The 27735-nt window shown below is 43.3% G+C and overlaps 1 protein-coding gene across 1 annotated transcript in view; it reads left to right on the top strand.

Annotated features, from left to right (window-relative positions):
- The first annotated feature begins 1307 nt into the window (after positions 1–1307).
- The window catches only part of RHOA (ras homolog family member A), a 42299-nt gene continuing 15871 nt past the window's right edge, over positions 1308–27735 (top strand). The window contains exon 1 of the mRNA XM_042449677.1: positions 1308–1460. The gene's annotated coding sequence lies outside the window, so the exon portion shown is untranslated. The remainder of the gene's footprint in view (positions 1461–27735) is intronic.

A 27735-nucleotide genomic window follows, 5' to 3' on the forward strand; every position in this document is an offset into this window, starting at 1 on the left:
ATGAAAAGAGATTCCACCTGAACATTAGGAGGAACTTCCTGGCAGTAAGGGCTGTTTGACAGTGGAATACACTCCTTCCTCAGAGTGTAGTGGAGTCTCCCTCTTTAAGCAGAGGCAGGATGGCCATCTGTCCCAGAGGATGCTTTGATTGAGAGTTCCTGCATGGCAGAACGGGGTTGGACTGGATGGCCCTTGGGGTCTCTTCCCATTCTGTGATTCTATGATGAAGAAGCCCACTGAGCTTTGAAAGCTTGCAATGAGTATATTGTGTATTTCGGTTGACCAACAAAGGTATGACTGATGGGTTTCTCTCAGCCTCAGGATTCTGGAGAGCAGGGTTTGATTTCTAGCTCAGCCAAGGAAAGCCATTGGGCGACCTTGGGCAAGAAGGCACACTCCCTCAGCCTCAGGGGAAGGCCATAGGAAACACCCTCTGAACAAAACTTAGAATCATAGAGTTGGAAGAAACCGCAAGGGTCATCCAGTCCAACCCCATTCTGCCATGCAGGAACTCTCAATCAAAGCACCCCTGGGACAGATGACCATCCAGCCTCTGCTTAAAGACCTCCAAGGAAGGAGACTCCACTACACTCAGAGGAAGGAGTGTGTTCCACTGTTGAACAGCCCTGACTGTCAGGAAGTTCCTCCAAATGTTGAGCTGGAATCTCTTTCCCTTTAGCTTGAATCCATTGCTCTGCATCCTGTGCCCTGGAGCAGCAGAAAACAAGCTTGCTCCCTCCTCAATAGGACATCCCTTCAAATATTTAAACAGGGCTATCATCATATCACCTCTTAACCTTCTTTTCTCCAGGCTAAACATCCCCAGCTCCCTAAGTCATTCTTCATAGGGCAAGGTTTCCAGACTCTTCACCATTTTAGTCGCCCTCCTTTGGACACATGGCTCCAGTTTCTCAGTGTCCTTTTTGAATTGTGGTGCCCAGAACTGGACACAATATTCCAGGTGGGGCCTGACCAGAGCAGAATAGAGTGGTGCTATTACTTCCCTTAATCTAGACGCTATACTTGCCAAGAAAAGGTTCATCTTAGGGTCCTTATAAGCCCGGGACAACTAACACGCCAACACACACCCTAGCCCCGCCCCGCCCCGCCCCGCCCCGCCCCTCTCCTCTCCCTCCTCCCTCGCTGCCGGGAAGAAGAATCCCGGCCACACAAATAGACCTCAGGCTTTTATAGCGCCTATTCCCAGTATGCCTCGCGCGTGCCGCCGCGGATTGGCCGTTGGGGAGGAGGGGGCGGCGCTGGGGCGGGGGCGCGCACGTCGCCTGCTCTCTGCTGTGCGTGCGTACGTCGCGTCTCTGGTAAATGAGAGCGTGGACGCGCCTGCTTGGCCCCGGACCCCGCCCCGCCGCTGTTTCCGTTCTTGGCTGCCGCTGCTGCCTCCGCCGCCGGAGAGTGGTGGGCCTGAGTCGGAGGAGGATCAGGAAGCGAGGGAGACGCAGGTAGAGGGTCCCAGGGGGAGAGGGAGAGGGGAGGAAGGAGGGCGCCGCTCTTGTTGTTGTTGTTGTGGGCCCTGTGCGTGGCCGCTCCCTGCGCCTCCTGGGCCTGGCGCTGAGGAGGGCGTCTCCGGAGGGAGCGGGAATCGGGTGGCAGTTGCCCCTTCCTCCCTCCCTCCCTCAGGATCGCGCATGCGCAGATAGGGTTGGGGGCTCCCTTGCCGGAAACCCCCAGGACCCAGGGAGCGGAGCCTTCTCCCGGGCGGGGCTCCTCTGCCTCTCCCCTTTGCCCAGGAGGACGCGTCCTACATTCCCCCCCTGCCCCAGAGGACTTCCACCGCGCCTCCATTTTGAGCAGGAGCTTAAGAAGCACAGCTTGACACAACCTCTTCTTGCGTTACGTCGCGGGCGCCCTTGCAGGCTCCGGCTCAGGAATGCGGGTGGTCTAGTGGGATGGATGGATATAGGTATTATGGGTGGGTATATTATACACACACACATATAAAGACATGCACATACATACAGGCAGATATACATATATAGATAGACATATACACACTTGTCCCTCCACATTCACTAGGGTTAGATACTTGTGGGTTTTCTTATCCACGGATTTGACGGATACGTTCTCCCGGGGATCCCTGGGTCCTCCCAGGCACAAGACCCCCGTGAAGATGGAAGGGCCCCTCTCTAGGAAGCTCTCCTAGGTCCTCCAGAGCAACTTTGTGGCTAACATCCGACAGACGCTGGCCATAGAACTGCCCTGGAGGAGCTGCAAAGGCCAAGCAGAGTATTCTCTCTGGGTCTTTGAGGGCAACTTTTGGTTAAAGTTGGCCATAGAGTTGCACTGAAGGAGGACCTAGATGTTCCTAGAGAGAACATGTTACTCCAATCCATGGATAATCAAAGCTCCAAATGTGGAGGGATGAGTGTACAAGGCCAGGATGCATCCTACATGTCCTCCTCCTCCTCTTCCTGTCCCGGAGCAATACCAAAATGCCCTCCGTTTGGAGCCAAGTGAAGACTTGAGGCAATGGACTCGGACTTTATTTTTGTGAATTTGTATTTCTATGAGTGTTTCTAGCTTTTCTTTGGTCGTGTCCCTCTATCTTTCTCTAATGTCCTCCATTTGGGGGCAGGACTAAAAGCATAGGTTTGCATCACTATGAGAGTGTTTAGTTTTTCTTTGGTCGCGTCCCTCCATTTTTCCTTGGATGTCCTACATTGTGTGGTGCCTTGTCCTCCTTTGCTGTTAGGGCATCTGCCCACCCTGGCTCTCTCGGCCTTGCGGGAATAATAGTAATAAGAACAACAACAACTTTTATTTATATCTCACTTCTCTGTCAATGACAATCAAGGCGGCTTACAAGTTAAAAATTCACATACAATCCCATATCCCCATAACCCACCCTCCCCTAAAACATAATTAAACATTAACAATTTAAAATCAAGCATTAAAATCAGCATCAATTTATCCCTGGACATCAAGAACACCAAAAACCAACAAATCAGTCCCATATGATGTAGCAAACTCAGAAGGAGAGACAGTTCAGTTTGGTGGAAACAGGGTGACCAGGGGTCCTCCTTTTCTGGCTCCTGTTCTGGAAGAATACCAAATGGCCTCCATTTGGGGCAGGAGTTTATATCTCTTTAGGTGTTTAGAGCTTTTCTTTGGCCATGTCCTCCATTTCCCTTGAATGTCCCAAATCTTGTAGGGCCTTGTCCTCCTTTGTGGGGAGGCGGCAAGAGACATCTGGTCACCCTGCCCATCCCTTGCTTTGGTCTCTGCTCCTTTCTCTTCCACTTTTCCTAGCGTTTGTCAAGTTTAAAGGAATCTTGGGAAGGCAGTTGGGAGCGTGCCGGCTTCTACATTGCATAGTAATTTTATTTATTTTACGTATTTCATTTTTAGGCCACCTTTCTCCCAGAGAGAGAGACCCAAGACAACTCAAAAATAGAAACATTTTAAAAACAACAACACTTGACGCTAAAAGTTTTAAAGCAATTAAAAACATTCAAATGAGAACAGAATAAGATTACATACGTTAAAAACAAAACAAGCCATAGCTATAACACACCCCATGTAACCCCATACATTGGGCCCTTGGCATCCACTGGGGTTTGGTTCCCAGGGCCCCTGTGGATACCAAAATCCGTGGGTGTTCAGTTCCTATTAGATACACTGGCATAGTAAATGGCAAGATCAACCATGTAAGAATCCATGGATATGGAGGCCTGACTGTATAAAAGCCATCCCATAATTATGTGTTGAATCAACAATTTTTGCTTGCTGGCAAAAGGAAAACACGGAGGGGACCAGCCTCGCCTCCCATGGAAGAGAGTTATAGAGGGAAGCATCATATGGTTCATTCTTAGTGGTGGATACTGGAATTTCTCCAGTCCTGGCTTGGACATGAGTGTTTCAGATAAATTACTACACATATTTATGCTTTAATGGTATGTGTGTACATTTTTGGTAGTGGTAGTAGTAGTTATGTCAAAATTATGTAGAAAATACATGTATGCCTTGAAATGAATCTCAAATTTATAGTTTTTTGTGGGTTTTTCGGGCTATGTGGCCATGTTCTAGAAGAGTTTCTTCCTGACATTTCGCCAGCATCTGTGGCTGGCATCTTCAGAGCCTTCGACTTCACAATCTCAAATTTGTTTAAGTAGAAAGGTTTAGCCTGAAATGAGTCTCAGTTAAAGTAATGATGCAAACCAGCATGGCGTAGTGGTTTGAGTGTTGGATGACACCTTTGGAGACCAGGATATGATTCCCTGACCATGAAACCTACTGGGTGACCTTGAGCAAGACACACTCTCTCAGCCTCAGGGGATGGCACTGGCAAACCCCCTCTGAACAAGTCTTGCCAAGAAAACCCCATGAGCATTAAGGTCACTATAAGTCAGAAACGACTTGAAGGCACACGGTATCATAGTAGTATGGTACTTTGTTTTCTAGGCCTCTGAGAGTGGAGGAAAAATCACAGTGTGTATGATTGGGCAGCATTTGTATTTTACTAAGTAAGATACTGAATATGCATTTTTCAAACTTCCAAATTTTATCTGAGCAACTTTCTTTTGAAGAAGTGTTTTTCCAGTAGAGGATTCTTTAAAATAAGTAGAAAAGACGTGTTTAGCTTGAAATGAGTCTCCATTAAAGTTATGATGTGATAACTAATTTAAGCAATATGTGGAGGTTGATATGTTCTAATGTACATTCATTGTCACTAGACTTACTATAAGGTGACTGAATTAAAACTTTCTTTTAATATAAAGTTAGGCAAACTTTGGGCCTGTTTTGTTGTGTTGAAGAACCCAGAGATCTATTTATCATAGCTATTCAAACAATGCAGTGTAGAGATCAGTTATGTCCCAGATCCCATGAACAAATACAGTCACCCCTCCTAACTCATTGATCTGAGATCTGCAACCTCAAATATCCACAGAGGGGCAACCCGCGCTATTTCCAATGGTGTGCGCCTGCACACGCACTCAGATCACATGCACGGGAGCATGCTGCATTCAAACCTATGAGGCTTTAATATGTACAGGCCTCCCTTTTTGCAGGGGGTGGGTCTGGAACGAATCTCCCATGGAAATGGAGGACCAACTGTACTGATCAATATGTGAGTTATAATAGAATTTAAACACAAAACTTTGAAAATAGTAGAACTGTAACAAAGGCAATCACTTTGAATATTTGATAGAAAATATAAAAAGCATGCAGCACAATGCCAGAAACCACATTTTAAAAAAAAACAACTCAATTTACCAGCTGTTAGACTATGCGGAGTCAAGTCCCTTCCCTGTTGAATTACTCAGAGTGCTACCAATGGGTATTCTGCCTGCCAGACTTCTGTTTACGTATTGACATTTAATTTTTTTTCAGCACTGTCTTCTCTGGCAAGCCCAAGGGTATATCACCCAGAAAGAAATGTAAAAAATGAAATATAATTTCAATTAATTAAATCAGCATAACAGTGTTAATAAAACACTTAAAAATGGGCCTGCCTTCAGTCAAAACCAGCCTGGAACAAAAAGTTAGGAAAGGAAATTTGAGGATGTTTTGGGCTAGGGCATGCCATAAAGATGGGGCCAGCAAAATGGCCTTGTCTGTTGCGTTCTTCCCACTGTCAAAGCGACAAAGAGTAGGCAATCAGATGTATACAGTTTTTCATAATTATATATTGAAACACTCTGCTAATTCTACAAGTCTGGTTGTGATGAATAAGCAAGTACACTACAGGCCTGCAACACTGCATCTTTGTCAACATTTATGCTGTCAAAGAACCCATTCTGTATCAATATAGTTTTTGCTGATAGCCACCTGTCAAATTATATTGAAAGACTCTAAAGAGGTGGTTGTGATTGGTAGGGTTGCTATGGCAATGTTGTGTGTATGAAGGGACAACTGTGTAATTACAGTTAGAAGAAGCATTTATGCAATATTCTGTGTTTAAAAGGCAAACATAGTTTTAAACTAAATCATCAGAAGGTGTTTTGTTCTGTTTTGAGGTCCCAGAATATCTGCTTGTGTGCATACGTGCCTTCAAATTACTATTCGGTTCATGGTAACCCCATGGATTTCATAGGTTTTTTCAGGTAAGGAATACTCAAAGGTGGTTTTGCCAGTTCTTTCCTCTGAAACTGAGCCTAAATACCTGGTATTCATTGGAGATCTCTCATCCAAGTGCTAACCAAGGCTGACCCTGATTAGCCTCCAGTATCAGACAGGATCTGATGCCCATTAGAATGTTAGAAAGGTTGAAAATGCATGGTAATATCCTTGTCCATCTTGCCTATTAATATGTAGACATTGTGAAATGGCTAAGCAGGGATTATCTGAAAGGGGCCAAGAATTAGTTTCTCTTTTTGTGGGAGCAACACCTTGGGGTTTGTACATTCACTCCTTAATGTATTGTACTGCAGCCACTCCTTCAAAACCATAAGGTTGCGAGTTCAGTACCAGCAAAAGGGCTCAGTCTCGACTCAGGCTTGCGTTCTTCCAAGGTGGCCAAAATGAGTACCCAGATTGTTGGGGGCAGTTAGCTTAACAGTTGTAAACTGCTTAGACCCTGTTAGTTCAGTGTGAAGCAGTATATAAATGAAGCTGTTTGTTTAAGAAATCATTTTTGGAGCAGAGATTTTAACACCTACTTCCTGGTTGCTAATATCCTGTTCCTTGGCAAGGTGTCAGAAAGGGAAGTGACAGCTCACTTCCTGATGCTTTTGGAAGAAGCTGAGTATCCTTGCCATAGGTTGATAAAGTGTAGATCTCCAGATGTTATTGAATTGCATCCCATCAGGCCTTGCTAGCATAGTTTGTGGTGAGAATTGCTGGGAGTTGTCCAGCATTTGGCATACTGCACTTTGCACACCCATGAATTAGACCGACAGCCTGATGTGTTCCACTGGAGCTCCTTCAGTCCTTCACCATTGGCCATACTAAAAATCCATATTATCTGGAGAGACAATGGCAGTATCCAGACCCGCACAAAGTGCCGGCCTGGATAAGTACTAGGGTTGCCTTGGGGCGTCCTTTCCAGATGCCCCGCAGCTAGGGTTGCCATAATTGTCCACTAAAACCAGGGACAAAATGTGGAACAAATTCTAGACCAAACTGTAGGACATCTGCAGGACAAAACTCAGCCCCAAATGTAGGACATTTAAGAAAAATGGAGGACCTTAAATGTCCTACATTTTGGGCTGAGTTTTGTCCTGCAGTTGTCATACAGTTTGGTCTAGAATTTGTCCTACATTTTGTCCCTGGTGTTAGTGGATAATTATGGCAACCCTACCGCAATCCTAGTACGTTAATAGTGGCGCCCTTTCTACATGGGCCGCCATTACCGAGCTCCAAAATGGCGCCACAAGCGCCTGCCAGGACTCACATGATGCCATTACGACATCATGTGATGTCCTGGAGGCGTTGTGGCGCCATTTTGGAGCTCCTTCGGCCACACGTATCGCTGAGCGGTCTTTAAATGGCCACACCAGCAATACAAAGAGAAAGGGGCTGAGTGTCCCCTTTCCCCAACGCTGTCAGGGTGTCCTTGGGGCATGAAGCCTCAAGGACACCCCTTTCCAGGCCGTGGGGAAGCGGCATTTTTCCCCTTCCCCGAGGCCAGGAAAAGCGGTGGATCGGGGCCTCTGGGGCTGCCACTGTGGGAGCTGAGGCCCTGATCCGTCTGGGAAAGGGGTGGGTGCAGGCCCCCCCAAAGGGGCGGTCTGTATCCCACCTATGTTATCTGTTCATGCTGCAATACATTGGTCTTGACACTGTTTTGGAAGATGATGAAGAAACTTCAGGTAGTATAGAATGTGACAGTCAGTATATCCAGGTGTAATCTCATTATACCAATTCAGATGGAGCCGTTCTGTCTGCCAATTCAGATTTGAGCCCAAATCAAGATGTTGATGCTTGCCTTCAAATCTTTAAATATTTTGTACCCAGATATGTGTGTGTTGTGTGTCTTCAAGTCGATTCCAATTTATGGAATATGCATGTGCTGTCTGTATGTACTGTCATTTCTGGACTTTGTTATTGGGTTGTAACCAATTGTGTATATCTAGCAATGAAAGATACAATTTCTGGTACATCAGATTCCTTTTCCAGTCCTCCATATGTCCTAAAATTGTCTCAGAGATTTGGAGACGTCTTTATAAAAGATTAAGGAGAGGAGAGAAAGGTGAAGTCCTGTTCTGTAAACAGACATTGGCCTGTTACAAACTGCCAAAATAAAGCTGCTTCGGGTCTCTTTGGAGGTATACTGTTTAAATGATGCATGCATCCTAAGAATCCAGAAGCTGCACCAAAGCTGCACTCCAGTGCTTAGGAATGGAGTGTGGCTTTGGTGCGACCTCCGGACTCTTAGGACCCATGCATCATTTAAATAGCATACCTCCAAAGAGTCCCGATGCAGCTTTATTTTGGCAGTCTGTAACAGGCCATTGATTTGTACAGTATTGGCATCCCACATTGCTTTCATGATGTACTGTGGCATTGATGGATGTTTTATAAAACTTGTAATAATAAGACTGATGCCCCCTGTCCAGCAAATGTATTTCCTCGCATGTTATCATCACCCCTTTTTAGTTAAACAAACAGTGAAATGAACTACGTCAGGCTTTCTTCACCTTTATTTCCACTGTTTTTTCTGCAGGAAACTAGCTCATAAGCTGATCTAAAGGCATTGATTCAAACATTTTCCCCAAAGGTTTTTTTTAAAGCCCAACCATTTTATATTACTGCTCTTGTCTTGTGTAAATACAATCCATCCTTGCATTATGCTGGGGATCCATTCCGAAACCACCCACCCACCCCCACCCCCCACGTAAGGCAAAAGGCGCGCATGCTCCAGCCCCATTAGATACATAGAATAATACGGTAGATCCTTAGTGTTAGACTGGGCCACAAGGGCCTTCTAGTTCAACTTCCTGCCATCCAGGAATAGATAATTCTAGCAGTCCTGAAAAGTGCCCAACCTCCAAAGAAGATTGTATGTACAGCGCTGTGTACATTTACAGCGCTTTAATAATAATAATAATAATAATAATAATATGGTACCTACCCTCCAAGGTAATCTATTCCACAGACTTTTTGGTGGTAGCTCCGCCCACCCTCTATATGGGCAGGATGTCTTCCCACCCTTTCTCAGTTCCTTTTGTCTGCCGCGTGAGCAGCTTAGAAACCTCGCTCAGGAATCTCTCCTTCCTTAGCTTTCGCTTTTGTCTACTGTGTTTGCTCTGACTTGGTTTGACTCTGACTACTCTTTAGATTGTGATTTGGACTTGGTTTTGGACTCTGACTAACAGTAACACTCTGACTTCTTGACAATTCTTTATCTTCATCCCTGGGCTTTGGTCTAAAGATGTCTGCACACTCTTTTAAGAAGTGTTGTGAATGTGGGACAAATATCCCGGCACTCGATGTACACTCCTTCTACGTCCTCTGCCTGGGCGAGGGCCATGTCCCTGCTTCCTGCCCCTGCTGCATGGCCTTCACTCCGCAGGCCAGGAGATGCGCCTTAGATCCATGCTCTACACACAAATGTTGAGATCTCCCTCCACCTCTAGAGCCTCTGCCAAGGCTGGCACTGCCAAGGGCAAGCTCTCATCTTTTGCTTCTGGGGTCCCTGCCAAGGCTACTGCTGCCAAGGGCAAACCCTCTTCGGAAATTTCTGGGTCACCAACCCCAGACAAACAGAAGTCCACAGACCATGATATGGCTGGCCACCCATCCTCCCCAAAGAGGAAGAAGTCCTCAGACTCCTCCAAACCGGAAAAAAGAAAGCACAAGTCCAAGGACTCATCCCATCACTCCGGAAAAAAGTCCCGTCCCTGCCCTGACTCCGACTCCAACCACCAGTCCCATACTGATGCACCCACCCAGCCCGCCAACACCGAACTGAGCTCAGTACCATGCACCCAGCCAGAGCCTGAACCTCAGTTGTCTCCTCATCCCGACTCTCGGGCCCGACCAGACACAGCCACCTTCCTGCATTCCTTGTCTGAACCCTGCCAACTTTCAGAGAGTGAAAAGGAAGTTTCCCCTTTCACCCAAGTGGTGATACCAGACCAATTCTCCCAGATTTAGTAGGTCGTTTGTTTCGAGGACTTACAGGACTATGACGCATCTTCTGTCCTTACTGAGCCCCCCAGACGGGATATTGTTTTTGATCAAGCTCCTGGCACTTATTTTTTGCCTCTATCTAGACCTTTCTGGAGTCCGTGGAGGCCGTTTTGTTTCAACCTTCCAGCCTGTTGAACCTTTCTTGCCTCCTCCAAGGTCATCTGCTGCATCCATTCCACTTCAGTCTCGCCTCTCCTCAGCTTCCCGAGTGGAACCAGTTCGACCCATACAGTCGACTTCTGCTGTCCCCCTGCAAGTGCGTCCCTCGTTTCCAGTACCAGTAACCACTCAGGCCCTCTCGGCTCGCGTCAGGACCAGGTCAGCTTCCGCTGAATCTGCAGACCACTCCGTCTCCGACTACACTTATGCTCAACAGTCACAGTCTCTCACCTTTCTTGAGGCCCCCTCTCTTTCAGTTGACATTTTTTCATTCTCAGAACAAATGATGCTACACTTGGAAAGGAAATAAAATTGAAAAACTTTGATAAAACATGTAAGAAGAGAGGAGGCAATTCAGTAACTGGTTCAGTTTTGCCATTATAAATTTCCCACACCAAACAAAAAGTATGACCTGCCAGAAGAGATTTGATAACCTGAATACTCTGTCTGAATTTAAATGAGCATTAAAGACCTGTCTCTTCCAGCAGGCTTCTCCAGATGATTTTTAAACTGTGAATTTGAAATGTGGATTGTTTAAATATATGTTCGTCTTATTTGTCCGTTTAAATTGATGTGCGCTTTAACAGATTTTTTTTAACAGATATTGTTTGTCTCTTAATTGTTGTTCTTCCCCTCCCCAATCAATGGGGAGAGGTGGGTAAGAAATAAATATGATATGAATATTATGATGTATACTCAGGATCATTATCTTGCACTTGGATTGTTGCACTACACTACCTTTGTATTTTGAAAAGTAGTTGGCTGTGCAGAGATCTGCTGCCTTCATGACATACACCTATTGTAGTAAATCTAAAGGTAAAAGTTTCCCCTTTGACCTGATTATCAAGTTGTGTCCTACTGTGGAGGTGAGTGGGCGATGCTCAGATTACATTCAAATACTCATTCATATGGTTATCTACTCTCCTTGGCTTCAGACAACATCCTTTCTCCTGTCTTTGTGCCCCAAAACTGAACTTGCCACCGCATCTTCAAGGCTTTGAATTTCAACTGACATTCTCACACACAATTGGCTTATATAGGTCTGTCTCTGGACTCTCTACTCCAAAGATGTATCTGAGGAAGTAGGCTCAGGTCTATGACAGTTTGCACTACCAGCATCTTTCTTTCAGCTAGTCTCAAAGGTGCTATAAGATCCCTTTGCCTTGTAACATAAGAAGTGCTCAGAGTATTTTGCCTCCATTATCCTAATGTTGTTGTTGATGACCCCTCTTTTCCTTGCAGTTGTATTCTTATTTGCCTCACATACATCCTCGATAATTACACCCATGGTCCACAATGCCCCAACCTCTGATGCCCCAGACTAGAGATAAGGTGCTCAAAGAATCTAAATTTTCATTTTCAATATACTCTGTCTTAAACAGTAGAAAGTGGGATCTTTTTGTCATATTAGTCAGCTCAGTAACACAAAATGTCTGTGCAATTACCTACAACTGTTTTGTGAATGTCCAGCATTAACTATCATTATCTGTACTTTCTGCATTTCATTTCTCCTCGATTTCATTGTTCACAGTTCCTTCTCTTCAACTATATATGTACATATATTTGTAAGCCAACACAGAACTTTTGTGTACTGAATTCTGTCCACTAAACCTTATAGTTCCTCCAGTGCAACTCTGTGTTCAACTTTAACTAAAAGTTGCACTGAAAGACCATTTGTAGCTACTCCAGTGCCATTCTATGTTCAGTGTATGTTGGACATTGACCACAGAGTTGCACTGGAGGACCTAGAGATTCCTAGAGAGGTGTCCTCTCAGTTAAAAACAGTGTTTTTGTTATTTGCGTTTTTTCCATATTCACGGGGGTCTTGTTCCCCTAACCCTAACGAATATGGAGGGACAACTGTAATATCAGTTTTGGTATAGCAGCTTGTCTGATGATTGCTCAGAATTGGAAGAGCCTGCACAATTCATCATTGGATTGTTGGTTTGAGAACTTGTGATGTGTCATGGAAAAAAACCTGGCACAGCAGGTTCATGACTCAAGAAATAAACACCATGATGCCTCCTTTGAACCAGATTGGTCCATTTATTTCTTTTATTAATAGAAACGGAAAATATTTATCCACCCAATTCTTGTGTTGGCCTTTGGAATGATATCTTAAGTTGAAGTCTAGAAAGGCAAATGCATGTTTTTTATTGTTGTGTGCCTTCATGTCATTTCTGACCTATGGCGACCCGGGGGGGAGAGAAAAGCATCCTTTCTTGGCGCATAGCGCCAAGGGAGGAGGAAGAAGAGAGGGAGGAGGAGGAGGAGGAGAAGGAAGAAGTAAGAGGAGGAGGAGGAAGAGGAGGGGGAAGAAGAAGGAAGAGGAGGAGGAGGAGGAAGAGGAGGGGGAAGAAGAAGTAAGAGGAGGAAGAGGATGAGGAAGAGTAGTAGGAGGAGGATAAGGAAGAGGAGGAGGAGGAAGAAGCGTTTATATTAACATTTTTAAAAAATCATCAAAAAAATGTGTGTGTCCTCCATTTTTTAAAAGTGTCCTACATTTGAAAATGTTGTCCTACATTTGTCCCAGTTTGGAGGTCCTGACTTATGGCAATCCTAGTAGCAACTGATGAGAAAGAAATTATAGTGTTGCAGGAACTGATTAGTAAATGAAATATGTCGTTTGCATATCCTGACAGATCCTTTAACCTAATTCCTTTTAATGCATCCAATAAAGTAAAAATTGGAAGCAGCTGTTGCCCTTCTGTAATTCAAAATATGGTCACTTATCATTTATCAAGGTAGCTCTCTTACTGGAAGAAATAGTGGATTTGTCTACTGGAAAGCTATGACCGTCCTCTGACCATAAGACTCAGATTCAACATTCCTAGGAAGTATTCTTGCCTCCCCAGTTTGCCATAATTATAGCTATTTGTGCTGAGGTTGTAAGTGCCACAACACAGAATAGGAAATCCAATCTGTAATACAAATTGCACAGAAGGCCCAGTTAAAGTCAGACCTCCCTCTGGGCACATGCACATCCAAATAACCTCTTAACTAGTTGTGCATGTCTAATGGAAGGATACATTCTAGCTTCTTAAATAGATGCTCCGTATGTTAAAAGCTCTGGGAGTTCTAAAAGCTGTTTTTGATGCGCCATGGGAGGCTGACTTTCTTCTTTAGTGATGTACAAACATGAAAAGATTCCCCTGTTTATTGAAGCAGCCAAATTCAATATTTTACCTTTTGTTGAAATGTTTAACTGAAATGGCTGCACAGGTGCCAGTGTGAATTATTTTTCTAACGTGCTTAAAAATGTTTTCCAGTGCTGGAATATTGAAGTTATGAATAATTACAAGAAAATACGGCTTTAATAGAATCTTAATATCTTCTTATTTTGTGAAATAAAAAATTGAACTTGCACAACTGAGGAAAACAGTGACTCAGTTAAGTGTTATTTAAAAACTACCCTGATTCCTAATAAGTATTATCTGTTCTGGATAAATGTTGTTAATGTCAAGGGCTCTGTATTTTGGTGTGTGACTTGGAAGGAATGATTTATAAACCCTAAGTCACAGTGTTCAGTTGTAATTGAAAAGCTGACACAAGTCACCAAAATACCACACTTGAAAGCAAGTTCTGTTCTGTCCTCAGTCTTTAATTTAGAAAGCTAACGTAGCATTTGGCAGCTGGCAACAGCTTACCTCATGCACTTAATTTAACTGCAGGAAGCAGCTTTTAACTCTCTCACAAACCTCTTTCCACTCCCTAGTACTTTATATCAACCTGACAGAAAAAACATTCCATAAAGCCAGCAGAGTCCAAATACATTATTTTAGGTCATTAATGTTAGTTTATTTAATTCCTTATTTGCTAGAGGCTACAAAATGTCTTGAAGCCTGCCTAATAGTGTGTGTGGTTTTAGGCTACTGACAGACATGCCTGGTTTTTTTAAAGCATTAATAACAACAATAATAATTATTATTATTATTATTATTATTTGTATACCGCCCTCTGGCAAACCAATCCGGGCGGTTAACAACAGTAAAATATAAAATATGACAATTAAAAACACTTTATCCCTCCCCCCTTAAGACAGTATTAAACAGTAAACATATTAAAACACAATATCAATGCATAAAACAACAATTAAAAACTAAAAACCCTGATAATACCATCTATACATCCTATACCACAACAATCAAAACTGGGATTATTTTTGAAGCATTACTGTGTATAATCCTGTTTCATAAGGTCCCTTTTTGACTTGTATTTCTTCCTGCATATTCCTTTTAAGCCTAGAGACACACGGATCTTAAGGAAGTAAGGAAGGAAGGAACTCCAATTTTTCCCATAGAAAAACTGAAAATCTGGGGAAATCCGGAAATAGTTCTTATGAAATATTTTATTTTGTTTTCTCATGATAGGTCCCAAATAAAATACTTTCATTTTAGTCATTTTGAATTCTAGTGAATTTCCAGGCTTAATTTATTCTAAGATTCATTTATTTGTCTGTTTGGCGATCCATGGGAGCTGTGAAGGTTTTCTCCAGTACCATCTGTGAAGTGAATTTTTTCCCCCGTCAGCTTTCTTCATTGTCTATATTTCATATCCATAAACAGAAATTGGAACTACTGTACCATGGTATGGATGATTCTGACTTGTAAATTTTATCTAGTTTTTTCATAATTGCCCTTCCAGGGCTTGGTCGTCTTCTGATTTTTTAACCAGAGGTTTCATTCATATTGATGGTTGAGCCAAGGTTTGTACAAACTTAAACATTTATTTCTGTTTTGACCATTTGGGGATGTCTGTTTCTCCATTTTCCATCACAACAGAAGCCTCTGTCCAGAGTATAGCTTATGCAACAGGACAGTCAAATTTTTGACACATTTTTTTTATAATGATGCATAGTTTCCCATACTGTCAAAAGGCTTTTCTGTAATCTGTAAAGTACAGATGAATTTTGTTCTAAATTTGTTGATTAGCAATATACTCATATGTTTTCACTGTTACCTCTTGTGACTCTTTCTGTACTAAACCCAGCTAGGACATCTGGTATTTCTCACTTCATATATGGTAAAAGACTTTGTTGTGAAATCACTTTGCTTACATAGGAAATTAATACATGGGTCTGGTGGTTATCGTAATCTCTGATGTCCCCTTTCTTGAGGATGAAAATTTATATGGAGCATTTCTAGTTTATGGACAATTGTTTGCTTTTTGTTGGTAAATTGTCAGAATTTGAATAGATCATATCTCTGTAGCTTGAAAGAGCCCTATTGGTTGACCATCTATTCTTGGTGATTTACTTCTCCCAAGTGCTTTGAGACCAGCTACCACTTCACTTTCTAAAATTCTGAGTTCATTGACCAAAGGTTCTTCTATGTAAGAATCTGTCATCCTTTTGCCTCTTCTGTATAGTTCTTTAGTACAGCGCACCTGCACCATATGCAGGATCAGCATATGCAAGCTTGACATCATGCGGATGGCAAGCCCCTGTTGAATGAATGGTGCATGTGATGCAAGCATGGCACGGCACACAGTAGCATGCCGCCATTGAAAACAGGACTTTTATACAGGGGGTCCAGAACGGATCCCTCGTATAAATCGAGGGTCCACTGTATGTTGTTCCCATCTTAATTTTGTCCTGATCATATATGTTCCCCTGTTGATTTTTCAGCTTCCTTTTTCTTGGTTTTAATTTTCTTGTTATTTCTTGGATCCTGTACAAGAAGCCTCTTGTTCTAAAATTTTTGTTACCTTCTGTTTCTTTCCACTGATTATTGTAATAGTTCTCTTTGTCCCATTTACACTTTGCTGAATAGTTGTGCTCAAGATTCTAACCTTTTATCTGTCACTTTTTAATGTTTGCTTCTTACCTGTCCTTAAGAAGTAGTTAGAAGAGTTTCTCCAGTCATTTACTTTTCTTTCCCCCTTCTAAGCACATTACAGGTATTCTTTCCTGGTGCAGTATGTGCCTGGTTTTAGCTCTCACTTCTGTTTCTCAGTCAATTAGTCTTAGTAATATAAATCTATTCTTTGTATGGCCTTTTAGTTCTTCAGCAGTGTTCCTTTTGCTCTTATTTTGACACTGTGATTCCATAATATGTCTTATTTCCAGCTGAACTGGTGATGTTTGTTCTCTAAAGATTAGCAGATTATTTTCAGACAGGAAAGAAGTTAAATGCTTTAAAGCAGGATTTTAAAACTGTGCTGCTGCAAATTTCTGGGATCCTAAATTCAGTACTTGTAATATAGGTACTGACCACATTGCTACTACAACTGACTAAACAAATAAATTATTAGGATCTGATGTTTCTAAAGTACAGTACAACCCCTTTCAAGTATGGGTAAGTGAAACCATGGGTACTGAGCCTGCAGATATGGGAATCACACTGTACACTTCTAAATTTTGCATAATACAGAGTATTTTGTCGTCCAGAAATTTAGTCTGATTGTCTTCCTAGTTTAATATTCCTACTACAAATGAAATGAAATGTTTGAATATACACAATCAAGGAACAAACAAACAGGAAGAAGTTGAAACTTGTTACAGTTGATACAACATGTCCATTTTCTGAAGCCCATGAACCAAAACTGAAAGTATCATTATGGGAACAGTGTATTTTTTCAGATTCAGCAATAAATCACCTAGTGAATGAAGTGGCTTCTTTGTTAAGTTCTCCCTTCCTTACTGTTCCCTCTTAGCTGCTTGAAAATCTGCTCTGGAGATTTGAGGTATCTTAATAGCATGAGCTGCAGCACAAAGGAGAATCAACAAAGATCATTTCTTCCTTTTTGTTGATTTTCCCTCATGACTTCTGAGTGGATGTTCTCAGTAGTGGATTAAAAGCTAGAGCTACCTCAGAGGTTCTGATGAGCAAAATTAAGTTGCAGCTGTTAGATCTGCCTTCCCAGATGTTGGGTTGCCACAAGGTTGTAGACCAAAAATTGAACATGACTCAAAATGATCCTAGGCTTCAGCAGTAGTAATGTAGTGTCTAAATTGAGGGAAATAATAACACTCTCTTCTGATTTGGTCAGACCTCACCTGGAATATTGTGTTGAATTCTGAGTACAGTGGTACCTCGGGATACGAAATACCCAGGTTACGAAATTTTCGGGATACGAAAAAATCCCATAGGGAATCATTGTTCCGGGTTACGAATGTTTTTTCGGGTTACGAAAAAACTTTTGGTGCTTTTTTCGGCTTTTTCGCACGGAATCGCGGCTTTTCCCCATTAGCGCCTATGGCAATTCGGCTTACGAAGGCTTTTCGGGTTACGAAAGCGGCCGCGTTACAAATTAATTTCGTAACCCGAGGCACCACTGTACCATAATTCAAGAAGGATATTTACAAGCTTGAGCATGTCCAGACAAGGGCAACCAAAATGGTGAAAGATCTGAAAACCAATCCCAATAGAGTGCTTAGGGAGCTTGGTATGTTTAGCCTGGGGAAGAAAAGGTTAAGAGGTGTTCCTTATTTGTGGGTTTCCCATAGTTATTTGGCTGACCACTGTAGAGATGGAATACTGGAACAGATCAATCATGGGTGGTCAAACTGCAGTCCCTGAGTTTCATACTTTCTCCAATCTTTCCAGTGTTTCTACAACTACAGGAAAAGAGATTCCACTTAAACATTAGGAAGAACCTCCTGACAGTCAGAGCTGTTTAGCAGTGGAATATGCTGCCTTGAGGTGTGATGGAGTAACTTCCTTTGAAGGATTTTAAACAGAGGTTGGATGGCCATCTGTCAGGAGTGCTTTGATTGTGTATGCTTGCATGGTGGGGATTGGACTGAGTGGCCCTTTTGGACTCTTTCAACTCTCTATGACTCTGAACTTCCATCATCCTGAGTTGATCAAGCTTGCTGGGGATTAGGAGTATTGTGGAGTTGAGAAAAGCTTTAATATTAGAATATTTTATTGGAGGAAAAGTCATCAGTGATAGTTGGTTATGGTTTTTAAACTATGTCATCACAGAACTGTATTCTGGTTCACTCATGGGGTTGTTAACATCCAAACATGCATGTATCACTTTAATTGCTATGATTAAAACCTGGTGAATTATATTATGTAATAACTATGCCATTTAATACTGTATTCTGTATTATATCAAATAACCTTTATGACACGGTAAAAATAGTTAGGACAGACTGAATGCTAATTTTCATAGCAACAGCAACCAGTACAATATTGCATAATAAATTTGTTCAGAGCAGTCAGCAAGTAAGTTGTCTTTTAAAATCTGAAATCTTAATGTTAAACACTAACAGTAAGCCATATCTAGTGATTGCTTACAGTGGGCAGTAAAATAATGCTCTCAGCTATAGTTTGAAGGTACTCTGGAGTATCAGCTAATAAATGTCTGAGTATCTGACCTCTAAGTAAGTAAAACCCTATTTACTTACTGCCTAAAGGCTGTGTTGTAAAAGCTTTCCTCAGAAGAATAAATAAAAGTTCTTGAAAATATTATGTCTAAATATGGTCCAATTTAATAAAATCGCACTAGAGAAAAGTAAGTTTCCCTACCCAGTAGAATCCCTACTGAATATTTGTTTCTTTACATTCCTTATATTCTCACTGACAGCAGAATACAACTTCTCCAGTAGTTCACTGCTTAAAACCAGCCAGATAAAGTGGATAGTTTTAATGTATTTTCTTTATTTTAATGTATTTTATTAGGAAAATCATACCATACAAATAGAAAATGAAATACAAAGCAAAGAGAACTACTGACAACTAGTTCAAATTAAAAGAAGCAGCATTTTACAAGATAATTTTATTTATTTATTTATTTACGGCAAGTATACCCCGCTCTTCAGCCCTAAAGGCTCTCAGAGCGGTTTACAATTATTATTTTAATTAGATGGCTCCCTGCCCTCAGGCTTAGAATCTAAAATGGTTATCTAAAACTCTCAGTATCAAATAAATTCATGATAGAAACAGAGTCAGCATCGTGTCATGGTTTGAGTGCTGGGCTATGACTTTGGAGACCTGGATCAGCCATGGAAACCCATTGGGTGACCTTGGGAAGTCACTTACTATCAGCCTCAGAAGAAGGCAAAGGCAAACCTTCTCTGAACAAATCTGGTCATGCAAACTATATGATAGGTTTCTAACTCATCCTGTATCAAAAGATATCCGGGCAGCATACAGGTAAAATTAATATTAACAGTTAAAATAATTTAAAACAGTAAAATAATTTAAATACACTAAAACATAATAAACACATTAACAAAATTATAAAAGCTTAAAATAGTAAAACATTTTTAAAATCTTATGCATAGCATTTAAAGTAAATCAGTGAAGCTTAAGGCTTTAATAAATAGCAATGCTTTTAACTTGGTATTTAAATGAAACCAGCATTGATACTAACTGGACTTCCAAGAGGCTGATCAGGGACTACGCAGTTGGGAAACCACAGCTGAGACGTCCTTCTCCCGCACACAGTATATTGACCTCACTGATGGGACATGGAGAAGCCCCCATCCTCAGCAGGCCTCACTTCTTGGGAAGGTGCATGTAGAGAAATGTCAGGATTTAAGCATCCTAGAAAATGCACAGATGTGGGACAAAGGTAACAGGGTTACTATGAGTCAAAGGAAGCCACGATGAGTAAGCATTTAGACTCATGAGGCACTGATGCAGTCATGGCAGGATGTAAAATCAGCAAGTAGCAGAAAGTGCAAAGTCATGCCAGATGGGGGACATGTATAGATGTGACACACCGGGAAGAGGCTGGACTAAATGCCTAGAGATGGTAAATGTATATAAGGGAGGAGCTCTTGTGCCCAGTGTGGGTGTCATATGGTGTTTTGTACTGTATAGGCGTGAAATTCTGTCCATTTGAGCACTAATTGTAAACAGTGGAATGAAGAATAAAATACTTCTGAGTGAGAGCTCAGCTTGTTGTTTCATTTGCTGCTTCTCTGTGTGGAAGAAGGATTTCTCCAGCCAGCACAAGCTCAGAGTGCCTCTTCGGGGTTTGATCCAGGTGTGGACTGCTGGTCACATGAACTCTCCAACAAGAAAGCCACTCTCTCACATTTCAAGCTCTCCAGCCATTTAAGTCTTTAAATGTCATCACAAGCATCTTGAATTCATACCAGCAGTGAATTGGCAGACAGTATAATTCTTTTAGGATTATCATTATATGATGTCTACATGGTATTCCAGTTAAACCACTGCATTTTTCACTAGCTGCAGCTTGTGAGACATCTTTAAGGGCAGGCTTACATAGAATTCATTGCAGTAGCCTAGTCTAGAGGTTACCAGTGCATGAACTATTGAGGTTAGGTTATCTCCATCCAAGAAAAGCTATAGCTAGTGCACCAGTTGAAGTGGATATGAACAATGCCAAGCTGCAGAGTCCACTTGGACCTCCAGAGAAGGAAGGATGTAGGAGTACTCCTAATCTATGTATCTGTTCCTTCAGTGCAACCGCGTCCAGAACAATTCCTGGACCTGAGAACTGCCAGTCCAGAGAGCCTCCATTTGGGGGGATTTGGCTTCAGTTTATTGATGCTCATTCAGCCTTATTCCAAGAATGCTTGGAGTTCACTTGTTGATGTATACTTGGGAAAATTTATCTTCTGAGAAATCTTGAAGAAGGGATGAGGAGGACATCGGAGTGAAGAGAGTGAAATGTTGTTTACGTTTGGAGCATAAAGTGGACAAAAAACAATCTGAGAACAGTAATCAAATGTACATACCAGGGAGGATGCTACCAAGAGGAAATTTTCAAGTCTCAGGGAACCCCTGCCTAAAAACTATTAGTATCACCCCTCCTTTTGCGCGGGAGATCTGTTCCAGACCCCCTCGCAAAAACGGAGTTTCGCCTATATTCAAGCCCCATTGGCGCGCCACGGACACACGCCCCATTCATTCTCCCTCCGTTCATCCCTCGTGCATAAGCAAGGGACACGAGTCCGAAGACCGCAAGAACGGAGGGAGGACTGTATATCTGTAGCTAGGAAAAAAGTTTTAATCCCATCACAGTCTGTCATGGAATCCTAAGGTTCCCAGGAACACTGAGAAACCCTGGTCTGTGAGGTGATATTTGAATGGCTAGATGAAAAGTAATTCTGTTTGTGTTTGTACATGTCCACATGCCTTCAAGTCACATGTTGACCTATGGTGAACCCATGAATTTCTCAGCATTTTCTAAGGCAAGGAATATTCAGAGGTGGTTTTGCCAGATCCTTCCTCTAAAATATACCCTACAGCTCCTGTTATTTGTTGGCAGTCTTTCATCCAAGTGCTAACCAGGGCTAACCCTGCTTAGCTTCCAAGATCAGATCAGACAGATTTAATGCCTTTAAAGCAGTGCTTCTCAAATAGTGGGGCGGGCCCCCCGGGGGGGCACGAGGCTCCGTAAAGGGGGGCGCGAGGCTCAGGATACAGTGTTATGCAGAGGTGTACTTATAACAATTTTATAGACAAATGATACTATTCACAGTCGTGCGGGGGGCGCAAAATGTTTTCTTCTTCCTAGGGGGGGCATGACAAAAAATAATTGAGAAGCACTGCTTTAAAGTATTGAGGCAGAACTAAATAAGTGTTGTGGTTCTATCTGAATCTATATGTGATACAGTAGATTGCAGCTAACTACACCAAATGATTGAGAAGGCTCAGCTTTATATTGCCAAAATTATATATTGCAGATCTAGGCGGGTTATGCACCACCATTAAAGTATGCATGGAGCACGTACTAGGGTTAGGGAGGTGCGGTGCTTCCGCACCTCCCTAACCCTAATACGCGCTCTGCGCATAAAAAATGATGGCGGCCGTTCCAGACGGCCGCCGCCATTAGGACGTCATGGCCGCGCCGCCTCTATACGGGGTGGCGCGGACATGACGTCCTCGATCTGCGCCAGGGCGCCTAGTGCGCCCTTAGCGTGGACCAGGAAGGAGCTCCATTTCGGAGCTCCTTCCTGGTTTGCGGGGCCGCTTTGCATCGCTGGGCGCAGCCTTCAGACGGCTGCGCCCAGTGAAGCAAGGGAGAAAGGGGCCAAGCGGCCCCTTTCTCCTCCCTGCTGCCACGTGGTGTCCTTGGGGCTTGAAGCCCCAAGGACACCCCTTTTCAGGCTGTGGGGAAGCAGCGTTTTGCCGCTTCCCCGCAGCCTGAAAAGCAGCGGATCAGGGCCTCAGCGACTGACGTTCTGGCAGCTGAGGCCCCAATACACCTGGGAAAGGGGCGGGTACAGACCGCCCCAAATGGACGGTCTGTAACCCGCCCTAGTCACTCCTCCCTAACTGGATTTTTTTGCTTATAAATTGTGTACATATAATTTTGCAATGTTACGATTATTCCAAAAACATCCTGCAGTTTTGCCTAGATCCCGTGCGTTTAATTGTGTCTGAAATGTATTCATGGACAAGAAAGGAAGGTGTAAGGCCATTTTATTTACATTTCTTCTGTAAAAAGCTTTACTAGTACATTAGTATAAAAGGCGTTGCTTGAGAGTTTTATGCACAATGAATATCTAATTGAAACTACTGAGTGGTGTAATTTCCTGTGGCCTGCAAAGTGATTTGTGTCTTAAAACACTTGGGCTGACATTAGAAACTTTGGTTGGAATTTAGGAAATGCCTTTACCGTAATCCTTCTTTGGAAATTAGTCTTCTATTTCATGTTGTACTGGGTTGCCTTTGTATGGGCTTCCATTCTACATTTGAAGTTACCAGGCTATATTGTTTTGTTCTAAAAAGAAACATATGAAGCAGGGAGAACAAAGGCAATGTGATCCATTGAACTATAGAAAAGTGTACCTGTTAAGCATCATCGTTATTTGGAATATTTCTTAGTATATGTGTCTAAAATGTGTTTGGTTCGATGGAAAAGAATATGTAATTCGTTTCTTTATATAAATGTTCTGCACTGCAAAACTGACAAACCATTGAACCTTGTTGGGGGCCGCACTGAATTCATTTTAGTAAAGGTACAGAGGTGAGAATGCAGTGTAACTAGCTGGGGGTAGGAGAGTGACAGACTAAGATACAGTTGTTGGGGTGAGTTGGGGGGGGAAAGCTCTAATTTTAATAAGAACAGCAGGGGCATCATATATAAGAGCTGTTCAAGATTTTGGATTTCCAGATGCTGATTGTAACACCCTATCCAACTCCACATAATTATTGATTTGTCTACAGTACTAGGAAATGATGTTTTTTGTAGAGCAAAGAGGTTGATCCAGGAGTTGTCATCACACTCATTTCCCAGCAGAGAGGGTCCTGTCCTCCTGTAATCCGGGTTTAGCTCCTCCTATTTGCTCCTGTAGGCAGGGACAATAAACAAAAGACCGGCCCCTATATAGGGAGGAGCTAGCCCCCCTGAGCCTGTCTTGTTCCTGCCTATGCTCCTAGCAGGATGTTCTCTTCGAGCCAGCGAAGTTTTTCCTTTCTGCGAAAGCGGTTTGAGAGTTTTCTTGGTCTTCTCTTCTTCTCCTCTCTCCTGCCTTTCCCCCCTTCTTGGTGGTGGCTATGGCAGAGGACCCTGAGAGCATGGGTGAAGGGCCATCCTTAACCCAGGCTTCCCTAGCTCAGGGTCTGCCAGCTCAACAGAGGGAGCTGGCTTCAGAGGGAGACCCTTTGGGATGTGTTTGCTGTTGCCCTGCAGCTTCTTTACTACAGCCTTGGAAGCATGAAGAAGACTTAAAATGGCAAGGGCTCCCAGGATTGGAGAAAGGTCTTGGCTTTGCCAATGACTCTCCCTCTCCTCCAAAGCTGCCCCCTTTCATGGTGGGAGCACAGGAGATTTCTGCAAACAGCATTGCAGCACATGGGAGCCGTGGGAAGAGATAGTGAGGGGTATCCCCTCCATGTCTCTGTTTCTCCACATCACCTCTGCCCAGCCTGTTAAGGCCAGGGATCAGTGAGGAAACTGGCCAGGAGTCATGGAAACTTCCTTCCTCAGCATCTCTGCCTAGCCAGAGTTCAGAGGACAGGCCAGCCAGAAGCCATGGCAAGGATTTCTCCGCATCACCTCTGCCCAGCCTGTTTAAGGCCAGGGATCTGTGAGGAAACTGGCCAGAAGTCATGGAAACTTCCTGCCTCAGCATCTCTGCCCAGCCAGAGTTCAGAGGACAGGCCAGCCAAAAGCCATGGCAAGGATTTCTCTGCATCACCTCTGCACAGCCTGAAATGGCCAAGGTCAGAGAGGCAAGCCGGCCAGAAGTCACAGGAGAACGGTGAGTACCAGGGGCCCTCTCTCTCTAGCCACCAAAAAACCTTTGCCAGATCTAATGCCCTCGCTCAGGGCAGGCATTGCCATGAGGCCTCTGCCATGGCCATTGCAGGCACTATGCCTAGCATAAGGTTTGGGACTCTGCCAGGAGGGCAGATGGGGGCATTAACCCTTGGTCTCCCCCTTCCCTCCCATCTCTGGCCCCAATGGCACCCAGGACCCTAACAGGTGTGGGCGATCATTTTGCAGTCTGGGAAACACATGGTGGTGTTGCCAGGGCTCCTGCACATTCCTTTTGAATTCTTATAATGAGATGGTGTGTAAGGAGGCAGAGGATTCCTCCTCTGTGTTGCACAGACACATGGCTGTAAAGGAAGCTAGAATTGGCCCAGCAGGAGCTGAAGCTTCCAACTCTAAAATGGTCTTTTTTGGCTGCCACAGAGCATCCCACAACAAAGCACGAAGTGGCTTCATGTCCTCCCCAGAGAGAGCATGGCCTCTGCCACCCACTTCTAAACGGAGGCTGGAGGGCCATCTATCGGGTATGCTTTGATTGAGAGTTCCTGCATGGCAGAATGGGGTTGGGCTGGATGGCCCTTGGGATCTCTTCCAACCCAAGGATTCTTGGAGAGACCACATGGATACAAATCCTCCTGTGTTCCCTCCCCAAAAATTACAACAACAAAAAGGGATAAACCATTTGTGGATATCATGGGTGGAGAGTTCCCTTCACCCCCAATTGTTTGGCTGCCCCAAAGCGTGGCACTCTTGAGAGAGCAGCTTGAGTGCTTGGCCTCTCCTTTCCATCAGAGATTATCCTTTCTCAGGGCACAGACTTACCTCAGGTAAATGTAGAGCCATGTCCCACAGCAGTCCCTCTGCCCTTCCCAGCTACCTATGCAAGTGGGAGGGAGTTGAGGACCAAGCTAGCTTCTATAATGCAGCCAGGTTACTATAAAGCCTGCCTGAAATTAAAAGGGCTAAGCTGTAAACCCCAGCTTGAAGTTGGGGCTGTTTTAAACATAAATAAAACAAAGTGCCCTGTGAGCATCAGGGCTACACTACAGGCCATATGCAGCTATCTACCCATGATTAGCAATGGTCTTCAGTCACTGCTAACCCAGGAACAGTTTCTTCAGTGCCTGGAAGAAGCTACTGCCCAGGCAGCCTCCCTTGATGGGGCAAAGCATGGAGGGGAGAGCCTCCACAGCAACGGGGCTGGGGGCTCAGATTTACAAGAGATACTGGTTAACCTTTCTGGTGTTCATTTTATTACTGTTAGCACATGAGGTTTGAGTTGTGCTGTTTCTGCTCACCCCCCTCTCCTTTTTCCAGGCCAGAGAAGATGCCTGGAAACTAATTCTTCAAGGGAGGGGCTAGCCATAAAAGCCACATGATGACTTTTCTTGCCTCCTCATGGGCCTCCATCACTGTCTCCATTAGGTAGAACAGCCAAAGACATAGGATGAGCACATGGTTCTACCTCCTTTGTACAAACTGTTGTCAGCCATAGCACTTCTCATTAAGAGCATAAGCTTTAACAATACAGATTCATTTAAATGCTTATAAACAGGGTGACTCAAGCAAGGAGAAGGTCTCTGGTCACTCAGCAAACCTCTAATGCTTACATGCATTGAGGATCTTTGGTAAAAACATCTCATATGAGGTGAGAGATATATTGGATTAAGGTGACCAACCAAACTCCTTTTTAGTGGCAAAAGGATTATGTTCCTGTTATAAAACAGTGCACCTCAGTCAGCTAGCCTCAAAAGATGTGGCTCCCCTTGCCTTCCCTTCTTTCTTGGAGAGATGTCTGTTAAAGGGAAGAAACTAAAGAAACAAAAAACAACACAGTTTCTTCCATGAGATGGTTCTCACTAATACAGGGGGTTAAGAAAAACTCTTTATCAAAAACAAACAGACAAACAGACTCCATGGGGGGAGAAACCCTCCCTTCCTCCATGAGTGTTTTAAAACAATATAGTCAGTTTTTTCTGCTAAGAGGTTGCTTCAAATCCTATTCAGACATCCTGCGGAGCCCGGAGGACTCTGCCACAAAGACCACAATTGCCTCTTACCTTGTCTAGATAGTTACATTTTAAATAAGAATGCCTGCTGATGGGCTTGCCATTCTACTGCTCCCTGCCCTGGATAGGCCTATTGTAACAAGGTCTATCTTGCATATGATGAATTGGGCTCAAGGCCATGAAGGGTCAGGCTGCCAATCTTTTTCTTTTAGTGGTCTCAGGAAGCTACAAATTCCTTTCCATATTGTTGGGCATGCTTTGATTGTGATTTCCTGCATGGCAAGGGGTTGGACTTGATGGTCCTTGTGGTCTCATCCAACTCCATGATTCTATGGTTTTATGGTCATAAGGTTAGCTGCTGTGTGGGTGAGTGTCTTATCCCTGATTGGGTTTTCATGGTAGGGTCTGGTCCAAACAACACCATTGTTTTCTACCTTTGGGGCTGGAAAAACGGATTTCTTAGTGCCTATGCCTTGTTTTCTGCTAGCAAAAATGCTCAGATTTAATATACCATACAGCTCCATATAGAGACTTACACCAGCCACCTATATGCCCACAGCTTTTAAATATCTTTGTGTGTGTGTGTGTGTGTGTGTGTGTATATATATATTCCAAAAAAAAAAAACCAAACAAAAATACGACACAGCAAACTATGATTTTACTATTTATACAGGAGACTCCATTTTACTATGTGATTATATTTTATGTGCCTTGAGCTTCCATGGATTTGGTATCCATGCAAAGTCCTAAATCCAACTCCAGTACATATTGAGGGCCCACTATACTATTTTGAATTTAGGTTTGTGTTCCTTTGACAGATCCCTTTTGTGGAGAAAACTCTCTCCTCAAAATTAGATACCAGAGGGCTATCCTTGCCAAGCCCCCTGTTCCCATTTCATGTCTCCTTAATCAGCAGTTCATTTAGCCGAGAGACCCTCAGCCTTCATACAGGTTGAGGATAGCCTGCTACATGGAGTTGGGGTGATTTTTGAAGCCTCCAGACTTGTTCATCCTCAGATGAAATCAGACTTAATTCTGACCACATGCCCTGTTAACACAGAGTGCATCTATGCTTTTGCATGGACTCACCAATGTCTGCGAGATAAGGGTTAATCCAATGTCTTCTGTGCCTAACCATGGGATTAGTCTTATTTTACACAGGTTCACAGATGTTCCAGTAAAGAACTGCACATTGTTTTGAAATTTTAATTGGAAGTCAGACATTAACATTCCTCTTTCAGAATGGTAAGTCTTAATTACTACAAATGAAATCACCTTAATATCACCTTCATTGCTATAAACAGTTGACAAGGTGATCAGTGGTGGG

Source organism: Sceloporus undulatus, chromosome 2 (genome assembly GCF_019175285.1).
Source record: "Sceloporus undulatus isolate JIND9_A2432 ecotype Alabama chromosome 2, SceUnd_v1.1, whole genome shotgun sequence".
Classification (NCBI taxonomy): Eukaryota; Metazoa; Chordata; class Lepidosauria; order Squamata; family Phrynosomatidae; genus Sceloporus; species Sceloporus undulatus.